At 43.5% G+C, this 12,016-nt stretch overlaps 1 protein-coding gene across 1 annotated transcript in view; it reads left to right on the top strand.

Annotated features, from left to right (window-relative positions):
• The window catches only part of tmtc3 (transmembrane O-mannosyltransferase targeting cadherins 3), a 127,711-nt gene that overhangs the window by 1,350 nt on the left and 114,345 nt on the right, over positions 1-12,016 (top strand). The window lies entirely within an intron of this gene.

The following is a 12,016-nucleotide window of genomic DNA, read 5'->3' as shown; positions in this document are numbered from 1 at the left end:
GAAAGCTTGTCAAGCAGACGAGGCCGGGGTTTGAGACGTCAATGAGAGAAGCGAAACATTATTCCGTTGTTGTTTATTTTCTAAATCTAAGGGCACAAACTAGATTCAAGCCGCTGTCTTAAAGCAAATCAAATAAAACTTTATTTGTCAATGCGCCAAATACAAGAAGTGTAAACCTTAACGTAAAATGCTTACAAGCCCTTAACCAAGAGTGCAGTTCAAGAAGAGTTAATAAAATATTTACCAAATAAACTAAAGTAAAAAGTAACACAATAAAATAACAATAACGAGGCTATAAACGGGGTACCGGTACAGAGTCACTGTGCGAGGTACAGGTTAGTTGAGGTAATTTTACATGTAGGTAGGGGTAAACTGACTGCATAGATAATAAACAGCGAGTAGCAGCACTGTACAAAACAAATGGAAGGGGAGTGGGGTCAATGTAAATAGTCCGGTGGCATTTTTGAGTAATTGTTCAGCGGTCTTATGGGTTGGGGGTAGAAGCTGTTAAGGAGCCTTTTGGTCCTAGACTTGGCGCTCCGGTACCGCTTGTTGTGCGGTAGCAGAGAGAACAGTCCTTGACTAGGGTGGCTGAAGTCTTTGACAATTTTTAGGGCTTTGCTCTGACACCGCCTGGTATAGACGTCCTGGATGGCAGGAAGCTTGGCCTCAGTGATTTGAATGGCCGTATGCACTACCCTCTGGAGTGCCTTGCGGTCGGAGGCCAAGCAGTTACCTTACCAGTCAGGATGATCTCAACGGTGCAGCTGTAGAATCTTTTGAGGATCTGGGGACCCATGTCAAATCTTTTTGTCGTGCCCTCTTCACGACTGTAGTTGAATGTGTTATTACTCCAACCTCATGAAAGTGACACTGATTACCATTAGACCCGATGATTTGTTTCTATCTATGATTTTTTTTTTGTGTGTGTGTGTGTGTATATATACAGTTGAAGTCATAAGTTTACATACACTTAGGTCGGAGTCATTAAAACTCGTTTTTCAACCACTCCACAAATGTCTTGTTAACAAACTATAGTTTTGGCAAGTCGGTTAGGTAATTTTTCCAACACTTGTTTACAGACAGATTATTTCACTTGTAATTCACTATCACAATTCCAGTGGGTCAGAAGTTTACATGCACTAAGTTGACTGTGCCTTTAAACAGTTTGGAAGATTCCCGAAAATTATGTCATTGCTTTAGAAGCTTCTGATAGGCTAATTGACATAATTTGAGTCAATTGGAGGTGTACCTGTGGATGTATTTCAAGGCCTACCTTCAAACTCAGTGCCTCTTTGCTTGACATCATGGGAAAATCAAAAGAAGTCAGCCAAGATCTCAGAAAATAAATTGTAGACCTCCACAAGTCTGTTTCATCCTTGGGAGCAATTTCCAAACGCCTGAAGGTACAACGTTCATCTGTGAAAACAATAGTACGCAAGTATAAACACCATGGGACCACGCAGCCGTCATATTGCTCAGGAAGGAGACGCATTCTGTCTCCTAGAGATTAACGTACTTTGGTTCGAAAAGTGCAAATCAATCCCAGAACAACAGCAAAGGACCTTGTGAAGATGCTCGAGGAAACGGGTACAAAAGTACCTATATCCACAGTAAAACGAGTCCTATATCAACATAACCTGAAAGGCTGCTCAGCAAGGAAGAAGCCACTGCTCCAAAACTGCCATGAAAAAGCCAGACTGTGGTTTGTAACTGCACATGGGGACAAAGATTGTACTTTTTGGAGAAATGTCTTCTGGTCTGATGAAACAAAAATAGGACTGTTTGGCCATAATGAGCATTGTTATTTTTGGAGGAAAAAGGGGGAGGCTTGCAAGCCGAAAAACACCATCCCAACCGTGAAGCACGGGGGTGGCAGCATCATGTTGTGGGGGTGATTTGCTGCAGGAGGGACTGGTGCTCTTCACAAAATAGATGGCATCATGAGGTAGGTAAATTATGTGGATATATTGAAGCAACATCTCAAGACATCAGTCAGGAAGTTAAACCCCAAACATACTTCCGAAGTTGTGGCAAAATAGTTAAAGCCAGTTTGTGCTGTTCTGTTAACGGAGTAGTACACAGCGTTGTACAAAATCTTCGGTTTCTTGGCAATTTCCCGCATGGAATAGCCATCATTTCTCAGAACAAGAATGGACTGAGAAGTTTCAGAGGGAAGGTCTTTGTTTCTGGCCATTTTGAGCCTGTAAGCAAACCCACAAATGGTGATGCTCCAGATACTCAACTAGTCTAAAGAACGCCAGTTTTAATGCTGCTTTAATCAGGACAACAGTTTTCAGCTGTGCTAATGTAATTGCAAAAGGGTTTTCTAATGATCAGTTAGTCTTTTAAAATTATAAACTTGGATGAGTTAACACAATGTGCTATTGGAACACAGGAGTGATGGTTGCTGATAATGGCAATCTGTACGCCTATGTAGATATTCCATAAAACAATCTGCTGTTTCCAGCTACAATAGTCATTTACAACATTAACAATGTCTACGCTGTATTTCTGATACATTTTGTTATTTTAATGGACAATTCTTTTTTGCATTTCTTAAAAAAAACATGACATTTCTAAGTGACTCCAAACTTTTGAACTGTAGTGCATGTTAACTCACTCACTCTCTCTACCGGTCAATTTTTTTTTAGAACACCTACTCAAATCAAGTTTTGTTCGTCACATGCGCCAAATACAACCGGTGTAGACCTTACAGTGAAGTGCTTACTCACAAGCCTTTAACCAACAATGCAGTTTTAAGATTTTTTTCTTTTTAAAATATAATTACAGAGCAGCAGTATATACAGGGGGTACCGGTCCAGAGTCAATGTGTGGGAGCACCAGTTAGTCGAGGTAATGTGTACATGTTGAGTTAAAGTGACTATGCATAGATAATTACAGAGTAGCAACAGTGTAAAAGAGGGAGGGGGGGTGGGGGCAATGTAAATAGTCCGGGTGGCCTTTTTGTTAGATGTTCATGAGTCTTATGGCTTGGGGGTAAAGCTGTTTAGAATCCTTTTGGAGCTAGACTTGGCGCTCTGGTACCGCTTGCCGTGCGGTAGCAGAGAGAACAGTCCTTGACTAGGGTGGCTGGAGTCTTTCACAATTTTTAGGTCCTTCCTGTGACACCGCCTGGTATAGAGGTCCTGGATGGCAGGAAGCTTGGCCCCAGTGATGTGAATGACCGTATGCCCTCTGTAGTGCCTTGAGGTCACAGGCCAAGCAGTTGCCATACTAGAAAGTGTTGCAACCAGTCAGGATGCTCTCAATAGTGCAGCTGTTTAATTATTTGAGGATCCATGCCAAATCTTTTTAGTTTCCTGACTTAATTTTTTTATTTTATTTCACCTTTATTTAACCAGGTAAGCTAGTTGAGAACAAGTTGTCATTTACAACTGCAACCTGACCAAGATAAAGCAAAGCCGTGCGACACAAACACAGTTACACATGGGTTAAACAAGCGTACAGTCAATAACACAATAGAAAAAAAGAACGTCTACATACAGTGTGTGCAAATGGCGTGAGGAGGTAAGAAAATAAATAGGCCGTAGTAGCGAAGTAATTACAATTTAGCAGATTAACACTGGAGTGATAGATGAGCAGATGATGATGATGTGCAAGTAGTGTTACTGGTGTGCAAAAGAGCAGAAAAGTAAATAAAACAATATGGGGATGAGGTAGGTAGATTGGGTGGGCTATTTACAGATGGACTATGTACAGCTGCAGCGATCGGTTAGCTGCTCAGATAGCTGATGTTTAAAGTTAGTGAGGGAAATGTAAGTCTCCAGCTTTAGCGAATTTTTTTTTTTTTTTGCAATTCATTTCAGTCACTGGCAGCAGAGAACTGGATGGAAAGGCGGCAAAGGAGGTGCTGGCTTTGGGGATGACCAGTGAGATATACCTGCTGAAGCGTGTGTTACGGGTGGGTGTTGCTATCGTGAGCTGAGGTAAGGCGGAGCTTTACTTAGCATAGACTTATAGATGACCTGGAGCCAGTGGGTCTGGCGACGAATATGTAGCGAGGGCCAGCCGACGAGAGCATACAGGTCGTGGTGGTGGGTAGTATAAGGGGCATTGGTAACAAAACATATGGCACTGTGATAGAATGCATCCAGTTTGCTGAGTAGAGTATTGGAATCTATTTTGTAGATGACATCGCCGATGTCGAGGATCGGTAGGATAGTCAGTTTTACTAGGGTAGTTTGGCGGCATGAGTGAAGGAGGTTTTGTTGCGAAATAGAAAGCTGATTCTAGATTTGATTTTTGATTGGAGATGTGTGAGTCTGGAAGGAGAGTTTACAGTCTAGCCAGACACCTAGGTATTTGTATTTGTCCACATATTCTAGGTCAGAACCGTCCAGAGTAGTGATGCTAGTTGGGCGGGTGCGGGCAGCGAACGGTTGAAAAGCGTGCATTTGGTTTTACTAGCGTTTTAAGAGCATTTGGAGGCCACGGAAGGAGTGTTGTATGGCATTGAAGCTCGTTTGGAGGTTAGTTAACACTGTCCAAAGAAGGGCCAGATGTATACAGAATGGTGTCGTTTGCGTAGAGGTGGATCAGGGAATCACCCGCAGCAAGAGCAACATCGTTGATATATACAGAGAAAAGAGTCGGCCCAAGAATTGAACCCTGTGGTACCCCCATAGAGACTGCCAGAGGTCCGGACAACAGGCCCTCCGATTTGACACACTGAACTCTGTCTGAGAAGTAGTTGGTGAACCAGGTGAGGCAGTCATTTGAGAAACCAAGGCTATTGAGTCTACCGATAAGAATATGGTGATTGACAGAGTTGAAAGCCTTGGCCAGGTCGATGAAGACGGCTGCACAGTACTGTATTTTATCGATGGCGGTTATGATATCGTTTAGTACCTTGAGCGTCTCGGAAACCAGATTGCACAGCTGGGAAGGTACGGTGGGATTCGAAATGGTCAGTGATCTGTTTATTAACTTGGCTTTCGAAGACTTTAGAAAGGCAGGGCAGGATGGATATAGGTCTATAACAGTTTGGGTCTAGAGTGTCACCCCCTTTGAAGAGGGGGATGACCGCAGCAGCTTTCCAATCTTTAGGGATCTCGGACGATACGAAAGAGAGGTTGAACAGACTGGTAATAGGGGTTGCAACAATGGCGGCGGATAGTTTTAGAAAGAAAGGGTCCAGTTTGTCTAGCCCAGCTTATTTTTACGGGTCCAGGTTTTGCAGCTCTTTCAGAACATCTGCTATCTGGATTTGGGTGAAGGAGAAGCTGGGGAGGCTCGGGCAAGTAGCTGCGGGGGTGCGGAGCTGTTGGCCGGGGTTGGGGTAGCCAGGGGAGGGGATAGGCTTTGTCCTGCCCTCTTTAGGACTGTCTTGGTGTGTTTTGACCATGATAGTTTGTTGGTGTGGACACCAAGGAACTTGAAGCTCTCAACCTGCTCCACTACAGCCTTGTCGATGAGAATGGGGGCTTGCTTGGTTCTTCTTTTCCTGCAGTCCACAATCATCCCGTTTGTCTTGATCACGTTGAGGGAGAGGTGGTTGTCCTGGCACCACACGGCCAGGTCTCTGACCTCCTCCCTATAGCCTGTCTCATCGTTGTCTGTGATCAGGCCTGCCACTGTTGTGATATCGGCCAGCTTAATGATGGTGTTGGACTTGTGACTGGACTTATTCAAGGGTTTTTCTTTATTTTTTAAATATTTTCTACGTTGTAGAATAATAGTGAAGACATCAAAACTATGAAATCACACACATGAAATCATGTAGTAACCAAAAGTTGTTAAACAAATCAAAATAAATGTGAGATTCCTCAAAGTAGCCACCCTTTGCCTAGATGACAGCTTTTGCACACTCTTGGCATTCTCTTAACCAGCTTCACCTGGAATGCTTTTCCAATGGTCTTGAAGGATTTCCCACATATGCTGAGCACTTGTTGGCTGCTTTTCCTTCACTCTATGGTCCAACTCATCCCAAATCATTTCAATTGGGTTGAGGTTGGGTGATTGTGGAGGCCAGGCCATCTGATGCAGCACTTTGTCACTCTCCGTCTTGGTCAAATGGCCCTTACACAGCCTGGAGGTGTGTTGGGTCATTGTCCTGTTGAAAAACAAATGATAGTCCCACTAAGCGCCAACCTGATGGGACGGCGTTATTGCTGCAGAATGCTGTGGTAAGCCATGCTGGTTAGGTGTGAATTCTAAATATATCACTGACAATATTACCAGCAAAGCACCATCACACCCCTGCCGTGCTTCACAGTGGGAACCACACATGCGGAGATCATCCGTTCACCTGCTCTGCGTCTCACAAAGACACGGCAATTGGAATCAAAAACCTCACATTTTTACTCATCAGTCCAAAGGACAGATGTCCACCGGTCTAATGTCCATTTCTCGTGTTTCTTGGCCCAAGCAAGTCTCTTCTTTTTATTGGTGTCCTTTAGTAGTGGTTTCTTTGCAGCAATTCAACTCTGAAGGCCTATTCACGCAGTCTCCTCTGAACAGTTGATGTTGAGATTAGAGGTCGACCGATTATGATTTTTCAACGCCGATACCGATTATTGGAGGACCAAAAAGGCCGATACCGATTAATCGGCCGATTTTTTCTTTTCTTTTTTAGCTTCTTTGTAATAATGACAATTACAACAATACTGAATGAACACTTATTTTAACTTAATATAATACATCAATAAAATCAATTTAGCCTGAAATAAATAATGAAACATGTTCAATTTGGTTTAAATAATGCAAAAACAAAGTGTTGGAGAAGAAAGTAAAAGTGCAATATGTGCCATGTAAGAAAGCTAATGTTTAAGTGCCTTGCTCAGAACATGGGCACATATGAAAGCTTGTGGTTCCTTTTAACATGAGTCTTCAATATTCCCAGGTAAAAGTTTTAGGTTGTAGTTATTATAGGAATTATATGACTATTTCTCTCTATACGATTTGTATTTCATATACCTTTGACTATTGGATGTTCTTATAAGCACTTTAGTATTGCCAGTGTAACAGTATAGCTTCCGTCCCTCTCCTCGCTCCTACCTGGGCTCAAACCAGGAACACATCGACAACAGCCACCCTCGAAGCAGCGTTACCCATGCAGAGGAAGGGAAACAACTACTCCAAGTCTCAGCGCGAGTGACGTTTGAAACCCTATTAGCGTGCACCTGGCTAACTAGCTAGCCATTTCACATCGGTTACACCAGCCTAATCTTGGGAGTTGATAGGCTTGAAGGGGTGGGTATAATTTGTGGAACGTTCCAACTGGAATCTGTTCCAAAAAACGTAAAGTAAAAGGTTGCCAACCAACAATGGATACAAAGTAGCAATGCATACAAACCTAGCTAACTAGCTGCCGAATAGGCATCAATTCACCACGTTGCTTATTCTTAATGTTTGTCCATAGGCAAACAGACATGTGAGGACAGACATTTTTCGGAATAAACGTGATGAGTGAAAAATGCAATGAAATAGACCACTCCCTACCCGGTATGCATTGTTTTTTGGAAACCTTGTTATTTACGAAGTTTTTGGAATAGATTCCTGTTGGAACGTTCCACAAATTATACCCACCCAGGTTGAAGTCATAAACAGCGCAATGCTTGAAGCACAGCGAAGGGCTGTTTGAATGAATGCTTACGAACCTGCTGCTGCCTACCACCGCTCAGTCAGACTGCTCCATCAAATCATAGACTTTATTATAATATAATAAACACACAGAAATATGAGCCTTAGGTCATTAGTTTCCGGATTCGACCATACTATCATCTCGAAAACAAAAGTTTTTTTTCTTTCAGTTACATACGGAACCGTTCCGTATTTTATCTAACGGGTGGCTAAGTCTAAATATTCCTGTTAGGCATTGATGTTTATGGTTAGGTACATTGGTGCAACGACAGTACTTGCGCTTGTTAAATCAACACCTGTTTGTCGAAGTAGGCTGTGATTCAATGAAAATTAACAGGCACCGCATCGATTATAAGCAACGCAGGACATGTTAGATAAACTAGTAATATCATCAACCATGTGTAGTTAACTAGTGATTATGTTAAGATTGATAGTTTTTTATAAGTCTAATGCTAGGTAGCAACTTGCCTTTGCTTCTTGCTGCCCTCGCGTAACAGGTAGTCAGCCTGTTAATCCTTGTGGAGTGTAATGTAAGGCAGGTGGTTAGAGCGTTGGACTGGTAACCGAAGGTTGCAAAAACGAATCCCCCCTGAACAAGGCAGTTAACCCCCGTTTCTAGGCCGTCATTGTAAATAAGAATGTGTTCTTAATCTGACTTGCCTAGTTAAATAAAGGTGTTCAAAAAATAATACAAATAAAAAAATCTGCGAATCGGTTCCCAAAAATACAGATTACCGATTGTTATGAGAACTTGAAATCGGCCCTAATTAATCGGCCATTCCGATTAATCGGTCGACCTCTAGTTGAGATGTGTCGGTTCTTTGAACTCTGAAGCATTTATTTGGGCTGCAATTTCTGAGGCTGTTAACTCCAATGAACTTATCCTCTGCATCAGCGGTAACTCTGGGTCTTCCATTCCTGTGGCGGTCCTCATGAGAGCCAGTTTCATCATAGAGCTTGATGGTTTTTGCGACTGCACTTGAAGAAACTTAAGAAGTTCTTGAAATTTTCTGCGTTGACTGACCATCTCTTAAAGTAATGGACTGTCATTTTGCTTGGCTTATTTGAGCTGTTCTTGCCATAATATGGTCAGATTTGTGTTTATCGTCGAAGGAATGAGCGTTATACAGAGGCCTGTACTGTGGAGCGGGTTCGATTTGGAGGTGGAGAGGGTCCGTCATGGTCTGGGGCGGTGTGTCACAGCATCATCGGACTGAGCTTGTTGTCATTGCTGGCAATCTCAACGCTGTGCGTTACAGGTAAGACATCCTCCTCCTTCATGTGGTACCCTTCTTGCAGGCTCATCCTGACATGACCCTCCAGCATGACAGTGCTACCAGCCATACTGCTCGTTCTGTGCGTGATTTCCTGCAAGACAGGAATGTCAGTGTTCTGCCATGGACAGCGAAGAGCCAGGATCTCAATCCCATTGAGCACGTCTGGGACCTGTTGGATCGGATGGTGAGGGCTAGGGCCATTTTCCCCAGAAATGTCCGGGAACTTGCAGGTGCCTTGGTGGAGACAGCAAGAACTGGCAAATTCGCTCTGTCTTTTTTATGGTGGAGTCATGAACACTGACCTTAACTGAGGCAAGTGAGGCCTGCAGTTCTTTAGATGTTGTTGTGGGTTCTTTTGTGACCTCCTGGATGAGTCGCCGCTGCGCTCTTGGGGTAATTTAGGCCAGCCACTCCTGCGAAGGTTCACCACTGTTCCAAATTTTCTCCATTTGTGGATAATGGCTCTCATCGTGGTTCACTGGAGTCCCAAAGCTTTAGAAATGACTTTGTAACTCTTTCCAGACTGATAGATGTCAATTACTTTGTTTCTCATCTGTTCCTGAATTTCTTTGGATTGCGGCATGATGTCTTGCTTTTTGAGATCTTTTGACCTGCTTCACTTGGTCAGACGGGTTCTATTTAATTGATTTCTTGATTCATCAGGTCTGGCAGCTTTACAAAAAATTTGATTAACCACAGTAAATACATGATTTAACAAAGGGGGGCAATTACTTTGTCACATAGGGCCATGAAGGTTCGGATAGCTTTTTTCCCATAATAAATAAAATGATCACTTAACTGCATTTTGTGTTTACTTGGGTTATCTTTGTGTAATATTACAATTTGTTTGATCTGAAACATTTAAGTGTGACAAATGTGCAAAAAAATAAGAAATCAGGAAGGGGGAAAATACTTTTTCAAAGCACTGTATTTCAGCTTTTATTTCTTTCATCACATTCCCAGTGGGTCAGAAGTTTACATACACTCAATTAGTATTTGGTAGCTTTGCCTTTAAATTGTTTAACTTTGGTCAAATGTTTCGGGGAGCCTTCCACAAGCTTCCCACAATAAGTTTGGTGAATTTTGGCCACTTCCTCCTGACAGAGCTGGTGTAACTGAGTCAGGTTTGTAGGCCTCCTTGCTCACACATGCTTTTTCAGTTCTGCCCACAGATTTTCTATAGAATTTAGTTCAGGGCTTTGTGATGGCCACTCCAATACCTTGACTTTGTTGTCCTTAAGCCATTTTGCCACAACTTTGGAAGTATGCTTGTGGTCATTGTCCATTTGGAAGACCCATTTGCAACCAAGCTTTAACCTTCTGACTGATGTCTTGATTTTGGCTTCAATATAGCCACATAATTTTCCTGCCTCATTGTGCCATCTATTTTGTGAAGTGAACCAGTCCCTCCTGCAGCAAAGCACCCCCACAACATGATGCTGCCACCCCCGTGCTTCATGGTTGGGATGGTGTTCTTCGGCTTGCAAGCCTCCCCCTTTTTACTCCAAACATAACAATGGTCATTATGGCCAAACAGTTCTATTTTTGTTTCATCAGACCAGAGGACATTTCTCCAAAAAGTACGATCTTTGTCCCCATGTGCAGTTGTAAAACGTAGTCTGGCTTTTTTATGGCGGTTTTGGAGCAGTGGCTTTTTCCTTGCTGAGCGGCCTTTCAGGTTATGTCGATATAGGACTTGTTTTACTGTGTATATAGATACTTTTGTACCTGTTTCCTCCAGCATCTTCACAAGGTCCTTTGCTGTTGTTCAGGGATTGATTTGAACCAAAGTACATTCATCTCTAGGAGACAGAGCGCGTCTCCTTCCTGAGTGGTATGACCGCTGCGTGGTCCCATGGTGTTTATACTTGCGTACTGTTGTTTGTACAGATGAACATGGTACCTTCAGGCGTTTGGAAATTGCTCCGAAGAATGAACTAGACTTGTGGAGGTCTACAATATTTTTTCTGAGGTCCTGGCTGATTTCTTTTGATTTTCCCATGACGTCAAGCAAAGAGGCACTGAGTTTGAAAGTTGGCCTTGAAATACACTGCTCAAAAAAATAAAGGGAACACTTAAACAACACATCCTAGATCTGAATGAAATAAATAATCTTATTAAATACTTTTTTCTTTACATAGTTGAATGTGCTGACAACAAAATCACACAAAAATAATCAATGGAAATCCAATTTATCAACCCATGAAGGTCTGGATTTGGAGTCACACTCAAAATTAAAGTGGAAAACCACACTACAGGCTGATCCAACTTTGATGTAATGTCCTTAAAACAAGTCAAAATGAGGCTCAGTAGTGTGTGTGGCCTCCACGTGCCTGTATGACCTCCCTACAACACCTGGGCATGCTCCTGATGAGGTGGCGGATGGTCTCCTGAGGGATCTCCTCCCAGACCTGGACTAAAGCATCCGCCAACTCCTGGACAGTCTGTGGTGCAATGTGGCGTTGGTGGATGGAGCGAGACATGATGTCCCAGATGTGCTCAATTGGATTCAGGTCTGGGGAACAGGCGGGCCAGTCCATAGCATCAACGCCTTCCTCTTGCAGGAACTGCTGACACACTCCAGCCACATGAGGTCTAGCATTGTCTTGCATTAGGAGGAACCCAGGGCCAACCGCACCAGCATATGGTCTCACAAGGGGTCTGAGGATCTCATCTCGGTACCTAATGGCAGTCAGGCTACCTCTGGCGAGCACATGGAGGGCTGTGCGGCCCCCCCAAAGAAATGCCACCCCACACCATGACTGACCCACCGCCAAACCGGTCAAGCTGGAGGATGTTGCAGGCAGCAGAACGTTCTCCACGGCGTCTCCAGACTCTGTCACGTGCTCAGTGTGAACCTGCTTTCATCTGTGAAGAGCACAGGGCGCCAGTGGCGAATTTGCCAATCTTGGTGTTCTCTGGCAAATGCCAAACATCCTGCACGGTGTTGGGCTGTAAGCACAACCCCCACCTGTGGACGTCGGGCCCTCATTACCACCCTCATGGAGTCTGTTTCTGACCGTTTGAGCAGACACATGCACATTTGTGGCCTGCTGGAGGTCAGCTTCTTGCCACAGCTCGCATTGATGTGCCATCCTGGATGAGCTGCACTACCTGAGCCACTTGTGTGGGTT

The sequence above is a fragment of the Salmo trutta genome, chromosome 7, assembly GCF_901001165.1.
Source record: "Salmo trutta chromosome 7, fSalTru1.1, whole genome shotgun sequence".
NCBI lineage: Eukaryota > Metazoa > Chordata > Actinopteri > Salmoniformes > Salmonidae > Salmo > Salmo trutta.
This window is presented reverse-complemented; position numbering and strand designations above follow the sequence as displayed.